At 45.7% G+C, this 21,554-nt stretch overlaps 1 protein-coding gene across 4 annotated transcripts in view; it reads right to left on the bottom strand.

Moving 5' to 3' along the window:
- LOC132870993 (zinc finger protein 431-like) overlaps window positions 1-11,733 on the bottom strand; it is a 78,358-nt gene extending 66,625 nt beyond the window's left edge. For all 4 annotated transcript variants that reach the window (XM_060905089.1, XM_060905091.1, XM_060905092.1 and 1 more), the window contains exon 1: window positions 11,630-11,733. The gene's annotated coding sequence lies outside the window, so the exon portion shown is untranslated. The remainder of the gene's footprint in view (window positions 1-11,629) is intronic.
- Between the last annotated feature and the right edge of the window lie 9,821 nt (window positions 11,734-21,554).

The raw sequence follows: 21,554 nt of genomic DNA, 5'->3' as shown, positions 1-21,554 counted from the left end.
ATGCAAGTAAACGGAAGTGGACTCAACTCAAGCGGTTTGTTTGTCTTGAATGACGTCACGCGCAGAGTAGTCACGAAAATTACCGAAAAGAAATTTGCCGCAACCCGCACTGACTTGTTTTAATTATTACTTATTAACAATATTTCTTGGGACCAGAAGAAAATTACACTTAACATCTAAATTTTAAAATGTGCATAAATTGAAAACTGTTGCCTATGATTTTTAAGCGTTAACAATAAATCTAAAATAGTCATTTTTACGATGAAAATGATTCATATAGGTAGCGGTCCGAGTGAATGACCTTGACATCCATGACGTCACAGCAGGAAGGCTATTGGGCTCATAGCCATTTTTTCTATACTAAAACATCGAGCTGACTGCAACTCCAATCCTCCATTTTGAGCTAATTTATCGCCACGCCTCGTAGATGTGTTGCTGGCGGGTGCAGCAACACAACAAAAGGTGCATTTATGTTGCATTCATGGCCCAAGAAATCTTCAAACTGCAATGATTTGGACGCGTTTTGTGAGAAATTCACAGGCACATTTTACTGATGACTTGTACGAAACCTCTGATCTGTTGAGAAGTGTTGGCTATAAGCCTGTATTGAAAGAGGGTGCAGTACCATCAATTCAAGGAAAAGAAAAGCAAGTTCAGTTGCACCAGTTCTCCCGGAGTGTGAGCTGAGCAGTAATGGCAGAGTACTCAGTATGGAGAAAATGGAGAATGAGTGCACCAGTCGGCAGATTTCTCCACTGGATATGCTCGCCTCAGCAGCAATCTCTTACCCTTATGTGGAAGAAGCGAATGAACGAAGAACTGAAAGTCAGATTGTTTCAAAACAATCAGCCACAAGATCGGCCTTCAAGAAGCGAGAACACAGACGGGTAAGCACCGACTCTCATTTCACTCTCATAACACGCTCTTTACCTGCATTTACAGTGCCTTGAAAAAGTATTCATACCCCTTGAACTTTTTCACATTTTTCCACCTTACAACCACGAACTTTAAAAGTTTTTTATTGAGATTTTATGAGATAGACCAACACAGAGTAGCACATAATTGTGAAGTGAAACGCAGGGATGAGAATGAAAAATATTAAAAAAGTCTGAAAAAAAGCTGGGGGTTTGGGGGCCGCAGGCACCCAGCGGGGCCCAGGGGCAGAGCCCCAGTGGGGGCCCAGGGGGCGGGAGCTAATGATTTTTGGCTTTTTTTTTTTTTACCCCAAAACCATTAATTTTATCAGCAAAAAGTTGCAATTTATTTGGAAATAAATTCCCCTTCTTGGTGGACTACCAGGAGAAAATGATTAATATGGGACAAGAGACTTGTTTTTAATCAATTCACATTTGATGATTTCAAAAATTCAATGCACCTTTTAATATAAACGAGCTCTACAGTATTATATTTCTGCATTTTTGCTATTCATGTCTTTGAATACTCCAATCCTTTAAAATGAAGTGCAAACCAGAAAAAAGTGCCATCATATAATTCTCTTAAGCTTTCTTCTGATGTTATCATGGTAGCAGGAGGTCTTGCATATTAAGCAGGCAACATTCAACATCACTTATCACTTCCCTTTCAACTGTTGTGTGTACTAACTACGGTAGGTTTTATCTGGACAGGATGTTGTGTAATGTAATACATATCCCATATGGCCAATTTGAAGATCAAGATGGTGATTTTGAATTAAAGAACAGGCATGTACAATTGGCATTACATATTGGAAATTTTTTTTTAAATCAAAAACTAAGTTCATCTCGGCCTAAAAAACTTGGCCAGACGCTCCTGCGCAGCACACGCCAGCAATTCCCCCCGTCCCCCTATGAAATGAGCAATAAGTAGGAGAGTTATACATGGTATCATACCTAAAATTATCAGAAATATAGATGATACTATGATTCTCCTCAACATGCTACATTAGATAAGCTAACCCCATTTATAAAAGATACACACTTATATATGACATGTATTTGACACACACACACACACACCATGGCATTGATTCGTGCAATATACATTATAAATATAATGAATCATTGAACGGGCAAAATAATTTTTGACCTACCTTTGTGTTTTTTGGTGTATATGTGAAGTTCAATAGTCCTTGCCCCTCTACTAGCATAGTTTATCATGCCAGAACACAATGAGCAAAGTACTTATCCTGGGACGTCTATTTTCCATATGTGATCACCGAGCTTCGTTGTGACAGTCTGCTTGTCAATCTCGACATTCAGTGTTCTTTCTAACCAAGCCCATCGAAAACAGTTCTTTATTCCTGCACCTTGATCAATCTCCCTCGCTCGATCCTCTTCTTTCTTATCTAGGACTTTTGCCATTGTCGATATGCTAAAATATCCTGCCTGAATACGTGTCTTTCCGATGTTACCAATGCGTATCGTCAAACAGTGTGTACGGTCGGTGAACAGCGATTGCAAGCCACGCGTGGAGAGCACGCATACTTGTGTTTATACACTGCACGCGATGGGGTTTCCGGAAAATTCTACCACAAATAAGTCTAACATTGTCACAAAAGTGAATGTTAATTACAACATGTCGAAAGACTTGAGTGTGTTAACCCGGAGCCCACCAAGAATCAAGACGTTATAAGGTGACCACAGATCGTTAACCATACACCCCCCACCCCCGAAAATTTCTCAATGGATTTACATCGATCTCAAAAATTATCATTTTGGTCTGAAAAAGTCGAACATCAACATGATGCCTCAAAGACACCTTAGATGAGCTGGTCATCAGAATTCTGATTCTGAGCCAGGAGCGGATAAATATCTGATACTCCCTATTAGTCAGACAGAACTGAGGAAGCCTTTTGGACGAGAGGTGAAACGTTTTCAAGAATCTTCAAACAAGTCCAGTTGCCCATTTCTACCACCCACAGTTTACTATGACCTGGATGATTGAGAATCTTCACAGACACGTTTCCACGCATTTTGGGATGAGAACCCTTCGACTGGTGCAGGAGTATGAGAAGTGTTCCAGAAAACTGGCAGACTACAGAAACCACCTGCGGTTTAACCTGAGATGCCGACAAATCAACATTATCCCCACTAGGCTACGCCTATTTTCAATGGTTAAAGGACACAGAGCTGAGATAATCCTGCAGAAAGCCCAGAAGTGGCTTCTCAATGAGAGAGTGAGACAAGTACATTTCACCATCGATGCTCTCCAGAACAAGACTAAACTGAGGTTTGAGGAGTTGACAGCCCTTCTTCCCAGTGAAGTTTTGGAACGAGTCTCTGATCTCACTGAGAAGGCACAGCTTTCACAACACACCAAAGGTAAGGAACGACAGATGCGCAAATTTCAAAAATTGCTGTCTAAAACCACCTCCTCTGGCAAGACAGAAGGTCTGACTTGGAGGAAGAAATCTGACCAGGCTACACAACCGGACATAGAAGAGAAATGGGTGAAAAACTTATCCGACAGGGTACTCACCCAACCAGAGAGAGATGTCTTATCCAAGGGTCTTAACTTTGCAGTTTCACCTGAGCGGATGCCGGTAGTAGAACTCATCACAACCACAGAGACAGCCATCAGGAACAACAGCCTGACCAACACGGAGTCAGAACAACTTGGATTGAAGATATCAGCTGCTCTATCCAGTGCGAAAGCACCCCCTTCCAACCTCACCAGCCAAGAAAGGAGGGCTCTTACAGTGCTTCAAAGAGACCGGAACATCACCATCCTTCCTGCTGACAAAGGGAGATGCACAGTGGTGCTAAACACAGCGGACTACCACTCCAGGATGACCAGTCTCCTCAGTGATACAACCACTTATGAAACATTGAGGAGGGACCCCACAAGTGGTTACAAAAAGAAAGTTGTTAGCTGCTTGCAACAACTAGAAAAGGACCAAGCCATCAACCGATCTCTTTACTACAGATTGTACCCTGGGGAAGCCGTGCCTCTCATATACGGACTCCAAGCCCATGTTTACATTAGACCGTATCAGCGGATCATCAGATTAACGTTTTTAAAACGATTAGTGTGCACACAGCAACACTAATACACGATTTGCGTGCACACAGCAACACCAATACACGGATACGCTCAGATCCGCAGGCATCCTGTGCTCCAAATCACTCCGCCCTGAACAGCGAGTGCCCTCTGGAGGGTGCGCACTCCGGCCCTGCGCAGCTCACAGAGCACGCGAGTGAAGTGCACAACCAGTGATTCGGGACTGAGCCGCTGTGTGTGAGATCCCAGCGCACATCACTTACCACTTGCAAGTGGAAGGATGGCAAGCCTAAAGACAATCATAACTACACAATGGGCAGTATTTGCATCAGTATTTGCAGTATTTTCATACTTTTATACTCTTTAATGAAAGGTGATACAAGGTGGAAATCCGTGCCGTTTTTCAGCAGTCGCGTCACATGACCAATGCCAGCGAATCAGGAAGGTGGATGTCACAGTGACGTTGTCCAATGACGACGCCAGCTAGAGCTCAGCACAGCGTATCCGCGTATCTCAATGTTTACACAGCACCGGAGCTGACACAATCTGGATTGAATACGTGGACCCTGGCGGATTCCCGTTTCCCGGCGTTTCCAGGCGGTTTAATGTAAACGGACAGTGCATCCGCGAAGAAAACGAGACAGATACGGTCTAATGTAAACTTGGCCCAAGATTCACAAAGAAGGAGCTCCTCTCAGACCTATTATCAGCAGTATAAACTCGGTCACATATAACATTGCTAAACACCTAGCCACCATCTTGGTTCCTCTGGTTGGGAATACACCATATCATGTCAAAAATTCCCAAGATTTTGCTTCTAAAGTTGCAGACCTCAAACTAGATTCAGATGAAACCATGGGTTCCTACGATGTCACTTCTCTGTTCACCTGTATTCCCACCACAGAAGCAGTCGAATCCGTAAGAAAACGACTCCTTCAGGATAGCTCCTTACTGGATAGAACGAAACTCACCACGGATCAGATTTGCACCCTGCTTGACCTCTGCCTGACTACCACTTATTTCCAGTTTAATGAAAGTTTCTACAGACAGAAGCATGGATGCGCCATGGGATCACCAGTGTCCCCTATTGTGGCCAATTTATACATGGAGGAAGTGGAACATATAGCTTTGACCACTTTTGCAGGAGTTGCTCCCAGCCATTGGTTTAGATACGTGGATGATACCTGGGTTAAAATTAAAATCCAGGAGGTGGAAGCTTTCTCGAAACACATCAATGCAGTGGATAGCAACATCAACTTCACTCGGGAGGATGTCAGTGGGAATAATCTAGCCTTCTTGGATTGTGATGTACACATTAGACAAGACAGAAGCCTTAGTATCAAGGTCTACCGGAAACCCACACACACAGACCAGTACCTACTTTTCGACTCTCACCACCCACTGGAACATAAATTGGGGGTCATTAGGACCTTGCAACACAGGGCTCAGAACATTCCTACAACATTAGAGGGAAAAGAGAAGGAGCAGAATCATATCAAGAAAGCACTTCAGAATTGCGGTTATCCCAACTGGGCTTTCCTAAAGAGCATAAAAAGGAACATAACTGACAAGGACGATAACAGGAACAAACGCAAGAACATTGTCATTCCCTACATTTCTGGTCTATCTGAGAAACTCAGGAGGATCTTCTACAAACACAACATGCCGGTACATTTCAGACCCAATAACACCCTGAAGCAGAAACTGGTCCACCCTAAGGACAGAATACCCAGACACAAACAGGACAATGTAGTGTATGCAATTCAGTGCAGTGAGAATTGCACAAATTCGTATATTGGGGAGACGAAACAACTGCTATACAGGCGCTTGGCCCAACACAGGAGAGCCAGCTCCTCAGGCCAGGACTCGGCTGTCTACATTCATCTTAACAATGAAGGACACTCGTTTCGGGATTGTGACGTACGCATTTTAGCCAGAGAGGATCGTTGGTATGAACGAGGAGTCAAAGAAGCCATTTTTGTCAACCTGGAACGGCCATCACTGAACAGAGGTGGGGGTCTAAGGCCCTGTCCACACGGCAACGGATTCAGGTGACTCCGATACAATTGCTTATCGTTTAGGCCTGGCGTCCACACGGCACCGGCGTTTTGGGTGCCCAAAACGCAATCTTTTTGAGAACGGGTTCCAGAGTGGAAAGATCTGGCAACGTTGCCGTTGTGAAGTCGTCTGGATGAGTAGAACGGATTTGTTTATGATGACGTCACAACCACATGACTGAGTGCTTCACGCCGGGTAGAAGTGTAACGAACTCAATGCGAGTTGTCAACAAATCCTATAACTTGGTTCATGAAACGCGCTTACAAAATATTTTCACTGTGAATATTTATTGTGTAACGGTGCAAAGTGAGAGAGAGAGAGACTCTGCCCTTAGGGCAGAGTCAATCCCGCCAGCAAAAATAAGGAAAAAAAGGAGCGATCTCACCTCTTCAGATGTTGGTTTAAGTCCTACAATACAATCCTCAAAAAGGGCGTAGAAGAGCAAATTAATCCATCAACGTGTAGCATTCAATTTATTCCGGACCATTAAAGATGCCGCCTTCCGCGTAGAATCACACGTCATCCTCGCCGCCATATTGGATAGGTCAAAGCAGAGAATAAAGATTAGCTGCGTTTAACTGTACCAACAGGTTTGCCGTCCAAACGAGATAACATGGGATTACCTTTCACAGGTGAGACTGGAAAAATACTTTTCATTGTATTTGGTTATTATAATGTAATTTTACGAACAGATTTTCCTGACTTTGTGGCTAATATGAAGTCTCCCGCATAATAGTTTATGCGCATGCGTCCTTACTTCTTCTATTGTTCTAATGTCTCCGAAGGGACCGTCTTACAGCCCCCCTAGAGGTGTGGCATATGTATTGCATCGTTTTCAGCAAGCGTTGCGTTGCCATATGGACCTGATATTTTACTGACCGTTGCCCATTTGGACGCGATATTTTTAAATAACATCTCGTTGCCGTTGTCGTGTGGATGTAGCCCAAGACATCATTTGTCAACCATCTACAAGGTGGTCTTGGACACTCTTCCCAGAGGGCTGGGTGTACGCCAGGACCCTGCTGTTTTCGGGGACTCACAGGAGGACAGAGAGAGTCAGATTGCCATTGATCACCGTAACGGGCAAGCCTTTGATCACCCTAATGACTCGCCGTTCACACCCAGCCTCCAGCGACCCACACCAACATGATGCCTCAATGACACCTTAGATGAGCTGGTCATCAGAATTCTGATTCTGAGCCAGGAGAGGATAAATATCTGATACTCCCTATTAGTCAGACAGAACTGAGGAAGCCTTTTGGACGAGAGGTGAAACGTTTTCAAGAATCTTCAAGCAAGTCCAGTTGCCCATTTCTACCACCCACAGTTTACTATGACCTGGATGATTGAGAATCTTCACAGACATCTCTGAAAAAGTCAGAAATCCGCCAATCGGCAGAAAATTCTCATCCCTGGAAACGAAAATGATAAATGGTCTTCAAAATTTTAAACAAAAAAATCTGAAAAACGTAATGTGCATTAGTATTCAGCCCCCCCTGTGTCAATACTTTGTAGAGCCACCTTTTGCTGCAATTACAGCTGCAAGTCTTTTGTGGTATGTCTCTACCAGCTTTGCACATCTAGACACTGAAATCTTTGCCCATTCTTCTTTGCAAAATAGCTCAAGCTCAGCCAGATTGGATGGAGAGCATCTGTGAACAGCAATTTTCAAGTCTTGCCACAGATGCTCAGTTAGGGTTGGGCGGTATTACGGTAAGAAGGTATCCCGAGGTATCCAAAAGTACCAACGGTATCGGTCTCATTACCGTCATTTTAAAAAAATATATAATATCTAAATAAATATGGAGTACATGAGGTCATAATATAAAATAATAAATTGAAGATCATCCCGAATAACTGTGTGATCGTATTTTCACTAATTCTATCAATTTCCTAAAGTAGTTCTCATCGCGTGCAGGGTTGTTTATGTCGTTACCATGGCAACCCTGCGTGACATTTGGAGTCTGACAGAAAGCTTCGCAAGAGACTGAGACCGCGGTTGAAAGATGGCAAGTCAAGATAACGAGTTAGTGGCAAAAAAAAAAAAAAAAATACAACATCGGCAGTGTGGCAGTATTTTGGTTTCAAACCAAACGAAAAGGAAGAGCCAGCAATAATGTAAATGACCGCGCAAAATCGAAAAAAATCTAATATGTCCCCTAAGGCACACCATAGCCTGGGGTACTCCACTTCCACGAGATCTCTCCAATGAGTTGTGTTTTGAGTAGGTTACATGAGTAACAACAAGGTAAAATAATATAATGTATGACATTTGGGATGTGGGTAATAAACGTTTGAAATGTCATCTACTGAAGAAACGGAAGAAAACATCGTAGCGTAAACTGTTAGGTTTCTGGTGGGAATTAGCAATGCGCTTGCTATCTTTGTTGGGTGTGTTAAACCGTATGGATTTAAGTGGAATAATTGTAAGGAGTTATGTGATCAAGACAACGTTTTAAGCAAGGTAAGGCCATTTGATTATTAATTTCCCCGCCATGGCATGACGTGGGCCCATATGATTTTGCCTTGTGCAGCTATCACGCATTTGAATTAGGTTCGCCTCATTTGCGCTGAAGAATATGGTTTATCGCGCAGTCTAAACGGACTTGGGTGTTGGTTGATTCTTTTTCTTTTCTTTTTTTATTTCCCATGCTTGAAAGGGCATGATCCTGCTCATCGTGTACTTTTTTTGATGGAGTAGGTGAAATAGTGCTGCAAATGGCGTTTCAACGCAGACGTGTAAACGACAGTTGAATGCTATTTTCAAGATGAAGGAAGAGTTGCGTGATGCTTTGAAATATCTCTTAATCCATTCATCAATGCACAAAATTCGCTTTGCTGCTTAATCCATACCACAATGCACATAATTCGCTATGCTGCTTTTAAATAGTAGTACATTTGAGGCATAGGCGCAGGTCTGGACAAGGTCCGCCGGTATAGGCGCACGTTACACAGTAGGCCGAAACAAAATATTTTTTTCTCGGTAATACCGTATACCCCGGGAAAACACAGAGACAGTTTAAAGGTGTCAAAATTTGGATACCGCCCAACCCTATGCTCAGTGGGATTTAGGTCTGGACTTTGACTGGGTCATTCTAACACATGAATATTCTTTGATCTAAACCATTCCATTGTAGCTCTGGCTGTATGTTTAGGGTCATTGTCTTGCTGGAAGGTGAATCTCCTTCCCAGTCTCAAGTCTTTTGCAGCCTCCAACAGGTTTTCTTCCAGGATTGCCCTGTATCTAGCTCCATCCATCTTCCCATCAACTCTGACCAGCTTCCCTCCCTGCTGAAGAAAAGCATCCCCATAGCATGATGCTGCCACCACTATGTTTCACAGTGGGGATGGTGTGTGTAGGGTGATGGGCAGTGTTAGTTTTCCACCACACATAGCGCTTTGCATTTAGGCCAAAAAGTTCAACTTTGGTCTCATCTGACCAAAGCACCTTCTTCCACATGTTTGCTGTGTTCTCTACATGGCTTCTGGCAAACTGCAAATGGGACTTCTTATGCCAGTCTTTCAACAATGGCTTTCTTCTTGCCACTCTTCCAAAAAGGCCAGATTTGTGGAATGTACGACTTATAGTTGTCCTGTGCACAGATTCTCCCACCTGAGCTGTGGATTTCAGCAGCACCTCCAGAGTGATCATGGGCCTCTTGGCTGCTTCTCTGACCAGTGCTCTCCTTGCTCGCTCTGTCAGTTTAGGTGGACGGCCATGTCTTGATAGGTTTGCAGTTGTGCCATACTTTTTCCATTTTTGAATGTTGGATTGAACAGTGCTTCTTGAGATGTTCAGAGCTTGGGATTTTTTTTTTATAACCTAACCCTGCTTTAAACTTCTCCATAACTTTATCCCTGACCTGTCTGGTGAGTTCTTTGGTCTTCATGATGCTATTTGTTCTTCAGTGTTCTCTAACAAAGCACTGAGGCCTTCACAGAACAAGTGTATTTATGCTGAGAGTAAATTACACACAGTAGGACTAATTAGATGACTTCTGAAGGCAATTGATTGCACCGGATTGTATTTAGAGGTATCGGAGTACAGGGGGCTGAATACTAATGCACACCACATTTGTCAGATTTTTATTTGTTTAAAATTTTGAAGACCATTTATCAATTTTCATTTCACTTCACAATTATGTGCTACTCTGTGTTGGTCTATCACATAAAATCTCAATAAAAAAACAAGTTTGTGGTTGTAAGGTGGAAAAATGTAAAAAAAAGCTCAAGGGGTATGAATACTTTCAAGGCACTGTAGATTAATTCATGTAACTTGTATTGTGTATTTAAGTTACCGGTATAAGGATTATTTAATTTGCTTCAGAATGTGACTGTCTCAGTTCATCTGATTATTTAATTAGCCTTTTACATTTCATCAGTGAAAATGCATGCATGTACATGTATATTGCATAAGTTATAACACCCATCCTGTTTTAATGAGAGTCACATGAGACTGTCAGTTCAATTCCATCCAGTTCTCTAGATGGCTTTGTTCTCTGGCTTTATTTCGTAAGGTGAGGGTCTCCGTGGCCGACGTGTTACTATCGGATTCACTTTCAGATGGCTCGAACTGATACGGTTCTACGTGTATAGCAGTAGCATGTACACACACTCCAATTTCAGGACTATCGCAGTCAGATGTATTACTATCTGAGGAATCCGAAGAATCTCCAATAAATCCGAACAAAGAGGCCATTGCAACCACTCTCACCTGCTGAGTCTGGCTTTGGTCTATAGCTGTCAAAGACCTCGACCTTAAAACTGGTTACTGCTGTGACGTCACACACTCAGGGCTGGCTGGCTCAGCTTGAATGCCAACTTTGCGGTCGATTTTAACTCTCAAAAATATATATTTTTTAAAAATGTCCATTTATGCAGCATACAAGAGTCAAGGATGGAGATACTATCAGAAATTTATTTAAAAATAAAGGTCCTGCGTATAAAGCCAGAGCGAAAACAGGATGCAGAGCTGTGTGAGTTGGGCCTTTAGCCTTGAGTTAAAGTAAGAGGTTTCATTGCTGCCAGAGCTAATTGTTAGACACAGTTCTCTCTCTCCAGGGATCAGAGGCTTCGAGCTCAACACCATACGATTCTTCCAACAGCAAGACCTCCCGGTTCGGGAAACCATGCCTAAAACAGTCCCCTATGATTTCATCCATTCTCATTTTCAGTGTGTAAAGCTTTCTGCTCAACACACTGCAGCGGGGGTGATTCTGCCTGATTAGCTTAATAATAATAATAATAATAATAATAATAATAATAGCATTTAAAAAAAATAAATAAAAAAACCCCGAGGAAAAAAAAAAAGTATGTGAGAAATCGGAATTTTGAGAAATAAAAGTTGGAATTGCGAGGAAGTTGCAATTTAGAAGAAAAAAGAAAGCAATGGAAATTAACTTGAAGTGAAGATTATTTAAATACTTTAAACATACAATTAAACAGGTTAGCCAAACTACAACTCTCTCCTGAGTGGATAAATAGTGCACTATCTAGAGTGCACACAGCATTTTTTCAGACTGAACATAGTTCACTAAAACAGTAAAGTGGACATGTATTTGAGATTCGACCGCACACCTTCAGTTTAACTTACCTCAGGGGTTTAAATCCTCAGAGCCAGACACGATAATGTGCTTTTATTTTTATAAATCGAGGGGCTAAAGCGGTTCAGACGAGCATCAGCTTTTTCTTCTCCAGTGTTTACTGGCGGTTGGAGATGCAGCTACTGGACGCGTCACCGCCACCACCTGGACTGGAGTGGAGTTTCAGGGTGGAGGACGCCTATCCCAACCTAACCCTCACACACTTCTCATTTCATCTCATCTCATTATCTCTAGCCGCTTTATCCTGTTCTACAGGGTCGCAGGCAAGCTGGAGCCTATCCCAGCTGACTACGGGCGAAAGGCGGGGTTCACCCTGGACAAGTCGCCAGGTCATCACAGGGCTGACACATAGACACAGACAACCATTCACACTCACATTCACACCTACGCTCAATTTAGAGTCACCAGTTAACCTAACCTGCATGTCTTTGGACTGTGGGGGAAACCGGAGCACCCGGAGGAAACCCACGCGGACACGGAGAGAACATGCAAACTCCGCACAGAAAGGCCCTCGCCGGCCACGGGGCTTGAACCCGGACCTTCTTGCTGTGAGGCGACAGCGCTAACCACTACACCACCGTGCCACCTCACACACTTCTACTAATAACAATTATAATGACATTTTAAAAGTGTAATGTTGCATGCCTGGAGCCATTTGGTTGTTCTGAACATGTCTGGATTGGGTTTTTATTTGTTTGTTTTCTGCCAGAAGCTAAAATTCTCTGGGGCTGGAATAATAAAGACTCCTCTGAGGCACATAAAGCCAGCATCTATTTGAACCAGTGGTGGCTGGTAGTCTTTCAAACAGGGTCGGTTACAATATTTCCAGATTTTAAAAGAAAAAACATCAATTTTGCCCATACTCTTGCCTCTGATCTGGCTGATTGTTGGCAGCGTCACAAACTGTGAAATAACAGGTTCTTTTGGCCCATTAGCCTACTGTCCAATATACATGATGGTGGTGTTGGGGGGGGGTATATTTTAACATTTTATATTTTAAAATTGTGGCATGTTGTTTAAAAATTGATCATTATTGAAAGCAGCTCTTTGTCAGGAACCTCAGTAGTAGAGCTGGGTGCCATATATTTCATTCAGTGACATTTTCCCTATATTTTACTTATTTTGACTGAGAAATGTTTTATTGACAATTTTGATAACCCTTCACTTTTAATCCAGGTCTGTAGTGTGAAATGTTCTCGGCTGTGTTTTTGTTTAAAAATGTTTTCCAAATTGTATCTGTGTTTAATTAATATCCAGAAAAATATATATTCCAATATAATATACTCAGCATAAACATTTTAAATAGAGTCTATATTTTTGGTCCAGGCGGCACGGTGGTGTAGTGGTTAGCGCTGTCGCCTCACAGCAAGAAGGTCCTGGGTTCGAGCCCCGGGGCCGGCGAGGGCCTTTCTGTGTGGAGTTTGCATGTTCTCCCCGTGTCCGCGTGGGTTTCCTCCGGGTGCTCCGGTTTCCCCCACAGTCCAAAGACATGCAGGTTAGGTTAACTGGTGACTCTAAATTGAGCGTAGGTGTGAATGTGAGTGTGAATGGTTGTCTGTGTCTATGTGTCAGCCCTGTGATGACCTGGCAACTTGTCCAGGGTGTACCCTGCCTTTCGCCCGTAGTCAGCTGGGATAGGCTCCAGCTTGCCTGCGACCCTGTAGAAGGATAAAGCGGCTAGAGATAATGAGATGAGAATGAATGATGAGATTTTTGGTCCATCCATGACATATTACTAAAGTAGCCTATTTACTGTTGTTGATGTGGGTCACTTGCTGTTAGCCAATTTACTTTCTCGTACCAGGAAAGCTGAAAGGAACGAGTATTATTCCCTACCTTTTTCACCAAGTCAATTTGAGGTGTTGCTCTACCCTGCTCTTTAATTTTAATTTTTTCCTCGAAAGGAAGACTGGCAAATGGCTTTGCCAAAATTAAATCAGCAATGCTTGGCATCCATGCGCAGCTTTCTTGCTAGCTGACTAGCCCCCTCAAGTTCAGTCACTCAAATAAACGAAATTTCTGGAACTAAGATAGCAAACTTGACAACACTATATTTACACTTTATTTAGAATGAAAATATATACAAACTAAAAAAGCTGGTAGAAACCGTATGTAATGAATGAAATCGAAATGTAAGCTGATCTCTTACAATACACCACAGCACTTGCGAATCTGCATGGGACTGAACTGAAATTCACTGCTGCCTGTCTAGTTGAAACGAGCTGTCAATCAAAGAAAATATCCGGCCGCTTTCACCAATCACCAGTCTCCTCGCGGAAACTGCCATGTCCCTCCCATGTGAGGCTGGGAGTCCGTAGGCGGGCATTTTCGCAGTATTTGTCCAATAACCGTCTTGCATTTTGAGATTAAAAAGTGCATAGCTCCCAAATGCCATTGAAGTCCACTGAGGCTGGGAGTCCGTGGGAGTCCGTGGGCGGGCGTTTTCGCAGTGTTTGTCCAATAACCATCTTGCATTTTGAGATTGAAAAGCGCAGAGCTCCCAAATGCCATTGAAGTCCACTGAGACTGCGCTGCATCGCGCTGTCACGAGGGGGAAAAACTCACGCACACATTAAAGTTATAACGGAATGATTTCACACTGTAGTGGGTTGAGCACATATATTTCTATGATTCTGGATCTGAAATAGCAATGTTATAAGGTCGGCTATAACATAAGCCTAGCGCAATTCATCTTACACGATGTTCGTCATTTTTAGAGGAGGCTGAGCCTCCCTTGTTGTCTTAGAGCAATCGCCCGTGATTTGAACTGCTGCTCATACAGCATCACACACCTGCTGTCTACCCATTTCTATATGTATGAACTCATAGACATTTGGCTAGTGTTACTTGCAGTTGACACCTCTCCTTTCCTGACTTTTGACAACATCAGGATTTGGACTCACAATCTCTAGACGATAGGGTGAATGCTTTTCTGTTGCACCAATTAGGCACCACTGCCCAAGAAGCTCCATCCATCCATTATCTGTAGCCCCTTATCCTGTCCTACAGGGTTGCAGGCAAGCTGGAGCCTATCCCAGCTGACAATGAGCAAGAGGCAGGGTACACCCTAGACAAGTTGCCAGGTCATTGCAAGGCAGACACAGAGACACAAACAACCATTCACACTCACACCTATGGTCAATTTAGAGCCACCAATTAGCCTCACCTGCATGTCTTTGGACTGTGGGGGAAAACGGAGCACCCAGAGGAAACCCACGCAGACATGGGGAGAACATGCAAACTCCACACAGAAAGGCCCCCATCAGCCACTGGGCTCGAACCCAGGACCTTCTTGCTGTGAGGCAACAGTGCTAACCACTACACCACCGTGCCGCCCCCTGCCCAAGAAGCTTTCTGTCAAAAACTTGTTGATGTCTACAAAAAGTATCTGTCCAAGGGAATATTCAGCATTGGGCAGTAGTGTCACTACAAGTAGCATCATTAGTAACTTAACTACCAAGGGTGTAACAAGATCTCATGACACGAGATCTCGCGAGATTAAAACATGACGATATTTCTCATCAAGCTTGAACCTGTCTCGCGGGAACAAAAAAAAAAAAAACAGTTATCAGTTACAGAGGATCTTTGCTAGTAGGTAGTAGCAGCCAGTGTACTGTCAGAGTTGGAGGAAATTCAGGTAGAAGATGCTCCTGCTACTTTTAAGTCGTATGTCTGGCTGCATTTTGGGTTCCTGGTGGAAACAATAAACGGCAATACAGTGACAGACAAGACACGAACCATTTGTAAGCACTGTAAGAAAATCATGCTGTACACTGCGGCTAATACAAGCACTATGCAAAAACACTTACAGCACCACCACCATGGGTCTCTACTTAAGCCAGTCGTGGCTGTAAAGAAAATGACGAAAGGACAAACAACACTTAAAAATGCCTTTGGACCTCAACTTCCACAGTCAAGTGCTAGAGCCACGGCAATAACAAGAGACATAGGCGTTTTCACTGCAGATGATATGAGACCATTTTCTGTAGTAGAAAATGCAAGATTTAGGCAACTCATCCACACTTTGGAACCAAAATACACCATACCATCACGTTCGCATATTGCTCGCACAGTGGTGCCAAATATTAATGAAGAGACCAAGGCTATGATTAAACAGACTCTAAAAGAGGCAGAAAGCATTGCCATAACAACCGATGGTTGGCCATCTAGAGGTACGCTGAGCTATATCACAATTACGGCTCACACAATTACTAGTGACTGGAAAATGGTAAATGTTGTACTTCAGACTCGCCCATTTTTTAAGTCCCACACAGGGACAAACATAGCCAAAGTTTTACAAGCAGCTATCACTGACTGGGAGCTTACAAGGCCAAACCATGGCATCGCTATTGTAACTGATAATGCACATAACATGGATGTGGCTGCACACGAAGCAAGATTGGAGCCACACATAAAGTGCTTTGTCCACACAATAAACTTAGCTACGCAGGCTGGTCTCAGTGTAGCGTGTGTCGCTCGTTTGCTCAGGCGGGTGAGACGTGTGGCTGCTTTTTTCCATCGGAGTACTACAGCTACCATGGTGTTAATGTCTTAAAGTGTACCTTAAAGTGTACCTTAAAGTGTAAAGGTAGTTCTTCCTGAGGGAGGTGTATGAAGGGACCAAGAGCAGTGAAAGATGGTCTGACATGCCCAGGTGAGGGAGGGGTACTGCTCTGTAGGCTTGCTTCAGGTTGGAATAAACATGGTCTAATGTGTTCTTCCCTCTGGTGGAGCACTGTACATACTGTACAAAATTAGGGAGCACAGTCTTAAGGCAAGCTTGGTTGAAGTCCCCAGCAACAATAAAAGCTCCCTCTGGATGGGCCTGCATTTGTTTATTAACAGTGGTGTACAGCTGAGAGAGCGCTGTGCTAACATTAGCATCTGGTGGGATATACACAGCAGCAATGATCACCGTTGTCAGCTCTCTGGGCATGTAAAAGGGTCTACACTGCAGTCATTACTTCCAGGTCAGGAGAGCAGTGTGTGTGTATGACCCTACTGTTTGTACACCAGTCCCTATGAACATGAATACAGAGCCCCCCTTCTCTGCTCTTACCGGAGCTTTTATTCCTGTCGAAGCGGTGCATGGAGTGGCCGGTTAGCTGAACGGCCAAGTCCGGAATGAACGGATGTAGCCAGGTTTCCATGATAATCATCACACTGCAGTCACGAATGTTCTGGTTGTGTGCCATCAGTAACTCCAGTTCATCAATTTTGTGGATGATGGACCTAGCATTTGTGAGGAAGATGCTTGGTAGCTGGGGTTTGTAGGGCTGTTTTCTTAGCTGTGCTAGTAGGCCGCTTCTGCCTCCGCTCTCGTACAGTGGTTAGTATTCTGCGTTGTGGCTGCAGCAATCCTGGTTTGAATCAGGGTCATGGCATTACATTTTCCATCTCACTATTGAACAGTGACTAAATGGAAAATCATACGTAGTTTGGATGTCACTTACCATGGCTCTGCTTGAGCAAGTGGCGCAATGGATAATGGATACTGTAAATGTATACTGTTCTTACTCATCAGGTGACATTGGGCATACCTAACAACCTGCGTTTTCTCTCTTTTTCTTTCTCCCCCCCTCCCCATCTGTCCCTCTGATTTACATGTCAATCCTGAGATAGAGATGCTGACCACTTCTACTCCTCTGACCTGCCTGATCCATCCTGATGCCCTTTGTCTGGCTGGAGTCTCATCACATCACTCCTGTGGAGGATGGCCCCATATGGACAGTTGAAAGTCACACTTGGAAGATGCTCTGGACATTTATAGTAATGCTTTTATGGCTGAGGACTACAGTTGACTTGCTAACTTTAGGACTGCAGTTGTCATGAACAGTTTTGCACTCAAGTTTCCATCAGTGAAGAGTTATTGTTAGGGTTTTGCTGGGATTCGAACCTGGTTCGTTGGTGTGATGATCCAGCAAACCCCCACTAGGCCACCAGGGGGATGACTCAAATGCAGAGGCGTGAGGCGGAAGTAGAAAAAGAATCAAAAAGGTTTATTTAAACTATATACACTATATACAGGGCAAAACAAAAGACAAAAAAAACCAAAGAGTGTAATCCAAAAGAAAAGCAAAGTGCAAAAATACAAAAGCTAAGAAGATCAAAAAAAAACACAGTACAAAGGAAACTGGAGATAAACATAACAGCACAAAGACTCCGTGACAAGAGGACTGAACTCAGGGGTATAAATAGACAAACTAATTAAGGACACAGGTGAAGATAATTAGGCAATTAACACAAACACAAGACACAGGAACAGTGGCGGCCTCTAGAGGCCAAAATAAACACGACATGAAAAGGAAATAACAGCGGCCTCTAGAGGCCAAAACAGTCCTAGTCCTAACAGGACCCCCCCCTCTAGGAGCGTCTCCTGACGTTCCCAGGGCGATCCGGATGGGCCGAATGGAAGTCCCGACATAGTTCTTTATCAAGGACATCCCGAGCAGGAACCCAGCAGCGCTCCTCAGGACCATAGCCCTCCCAGTCCACCAGATATTGCAACCCGCCGCGGACCCGGCGGGAGTCAAGCAGGCGATTCACAGTGAACACAGTCTGCCCCTGGAAGATGCGGGGGGGTGGGGGGTTCCTAGGGGCAGGGGCATACGTAGACGTCAGTACGGGCCGTAACAGGGAAACATGGAAAGTGGGGTTGATCCTCAGAGTCCGGGGCAACTGGAGCCGGTAGGAGACAGGGTTCACCCTGCGCACCACCTTGAAGGGGCCAATGTAGCGAGGAGCAAGCTTGCGGTTCTCCACCCGCAGTGGAAGGTCCTTAGTGGACAGCCAAACACGCTGCCCAGGGCGGAAAGCGTGTGCAGGTCTTCTATGGCGGTTGGCCTGAGTCTGGTTGGTTCTGGAGGTCTGTATGAGGGTCTTCCTGACCTTGCTCCAGGTCTTGCGACACCGTCTCACATATTGGTTGACCGAGGGCACCCCCGCGTCCTCCTCCTGGTCCGGGAACAGAGGTGGCTGGAACCCGAATTGGCACTGGAATGGCGACAGCTTGGTGGCCGATGACTGCAGGGTGTTGTGGGCGTACTCCGCCCATGGCAGCCAGGTGCTCCACGATGTCGGGTTATCCATAGCCAGGCCTCGCAGGGTGGTTTCCAGGTCCTGGTTGAGCCTCTCCGTCTGACCATTGGACTGTGGATGAAACCCAGAGGAGAGGCTGGCAGTGGCTCCGATGACCTTGCAGAACCCGTGCCACACTCGGGAGGAGAACTGGGGCCCTCGGTCTGAGACGATGTCCTGTGGAAGACCAAAGACTCGGAAGACATGATTAAACAAAAGTTTCGCAGTTTCAAGAGCAGAGGGGAGTTTGCACAGTGGTATGAAGCGGCAGGCCTTGGAGAATCTGTCAACTAAGACCAAAATGACCGTGTTACCTTGTGACTCAGGGAGACCCGTGATAAAGTCGACTGCCACGTGGGACCAGGGACGCCGGGGAATGGTCAGAGGATGCAGGAGACCCTGGGGACGCTGTCGTGGGTTCTTGGTTCTGGTGCAAACCTCACAGGACAGGACAAATGACCTTACTTCCTGCTCCATGTTAGGCCACCAGAAGCGTCTTTTCAGGAAGTCCAGGGTCCTCCGAGCTCCCGGGTGGGCGGTGAGAGGGGAAGAATGACCCCACTGGAGAACCTTGGCCCGGGCTTGATGTGGGACGTACAAGAGGCCTGGTGGCCCCGTCCCAGGACCGGGGTCCTGGCGTTGGGCTCGTCGGACAGCCTCCTCAATACCCCAGCGGACAGGGGCCACAATCCGGGACACAGGGATAATAGGCCCGACTTCATTCTCCCTGTTAGTGGCAGAGAACAGTCTGGACAGTGCGTCAGGTTTGGTGTTCTTGGAGCCGGGGCGGTATGAGAGGGTGAAGTCAAATCGACTGAAAAACAGGGCCCACCTAGCCTGTCGAGGGTTCAGTCTCTTGGCTTGCTGGAGGTACTCCAGGTTCTTGTGGTCAGTCCAAACCAGGAATGGATGTTGTGCTCCCTCCAGCCAGTGCCTCCACTCCTCAAGGGCCAGTTTGACCGCTAGCAGTTCTCGATCCCCCACATCGTACCGGGACTCAGCAGGACTCAGGCGGTGGGAGAAGTAAGCGCAGGGGTGCAGCTTTCCTTCCGAACGTTGAGAGAGCACCGCGCCGACACCACTGTCCGAGGCGTCCACCTCCACGATGAATGGTTGGGAGGTGTCCGGGAGAACCAGAATGGGTGCCGTGCAGAAGCGGTCCTTGAGGTCTTTGAACGCCTTTTCTGCCTGAGGAGACCAGCCATAAGATCCACCTGTCCCTTTGGTGAGGTCTGACATGGGTGCTGCCACAGAACTGAAGTTCCTGATGAACTTGCGGTAGAAGTTAGCGAATCCTAAGAACCGCTGAACCTCCTTAACGGACTTGGGAGTAGGCCAATCCCGGACGGCCAGGGTCTTGGCAGGGTCCATTTGGAGTTGGCCTGTCCGTACAATAAATCCCAGAAAGGAGACCTCGGGAACATGAAATTCGCATTTCTGGGCCTTGGCGAACAGATTGTTCTGTAGCAGCCTCTGGAGAACCTGGCGGACATGGTGGCGGTGCTCCTGCACGGTCTTGGAAAAGATAAGGATGTCATCGAGGTAGACAAAAACGTATAGGTTAATCATGTCCCTTAAGACGTCGTTGATTAGGGCCTGAAAAACAGCTGGTGCGTTGGTGAGTCCGAAGGGCATCACCTGGTATTCGTAGTGCCCAGACGGGGTGTTAAAGGCAGTCTTCCACTCGTCTCCCTGTCGGATACGGATGAGGTGGTATGCGTTCCGTAGGTCCAACTTGGTGAAGACGGTGGCGCCTTGGAGCAGGTCGAAAGCTGTGGACATCAGCGGAAGGGGATATCGGTTGCGCACAGTGATCTTATTCAGGCCCCTGTAATCAATACATGGTCGGAGCCCCCCATCCTTCTTGCCGACAAAGAAGAAGCCGGCTCCAGCAGGTGAAGTGGAGGGTCGAATAAACCCAGAGACCAGGGCATCTTTGAGGTATTCCTCCATGGCCTTGCGTTCTGGCTGAGAGAGTGAAAACAGTCTGCCACGAGGAGGGGTAGTCCCAGGGAGCAAGTCGATGGCACAGTCGTAGGCCCGGTGCGGAGGAAGAACGGCGGCCCTGCTCTTGCTGAATACCTCCTTGAGATCCCAGTACTCTGTGGGAACTTGAGATAACTCGGTGAGATCAGGGGGCTCGGCAGGAGACACAGGAGAGCTAGAGAGCAGACAAGAGGCATGGCATGCAGGGCCCCATTCCACAACCTGGCTTGTTACCCAGTCTATGCGAGGGTTGTGGCGAGTAAGCCAAGGAAGGCCTAGAATAACTGGGAACTCAGGTGAAGGAATCAGGTGCAGGGATATTTCTTCCTTGTGACCTTGAGACTGGAGGAAAACTGGAGAAGTAACTTGGGTGACTCTTCCATCACCTAACGCTTGGCCATCGAGGGCAGACACAGACAGTGGGACTTCAAGAGGTGCAGTCGGAATATTGATGCTTTGGGCGAAGTGAATATCCATAAAGTTCCCAGCCGCCCCTGAGTCTATCAAAGCTTGACAAGAGTGGACAGACTCACCCCAGGAGATGGAGACCGGGATGTAGATTCCTTGGCCAGGGAGTCCGGGAGAGAGGGTAGGCCCCGTCACAACCCTCCCTCGGCTGGACGGGGCGGTCCTTTTCCCAAGAGTTCGGGACATGATGCTCGGAAGTGACCAGGTTTGCCACAGTAGATGCAGCACTTGTCCCTCCTTCTGCGCTCCCTCTCAGATGCGGAGAGGCGAGTACGACCCACTTGCATGGGTTCTGGACAGTCACTGAAGGAGGTAGATGGTCTCCAGGTAGAGGTAGGGAGGCTGGGGGGGCTCAAGGCTTGGTGGCGTTCTCTCATCCTGTTG

This window comes from Neoarius graeffei, chromosome 22, assembly GCF_027579695.1.
Source record: "Neoarius graeffei isolate fNeoGra1 chromosome 22, fNeoGra1.pri, whole genome shotgun sequence".
Taxonomy (NCBI): Eukaryota; Metazoa; Chordata; class Actinopteri; order Siluriformes; family Ariidae; genus Neoarius; species Neoarius graeffei.
The sequence above is the reverse complement of the archived record's forward strand: the minus strand, read 5'-3'. Positions and strand labels throughout refer to the sequence as shown.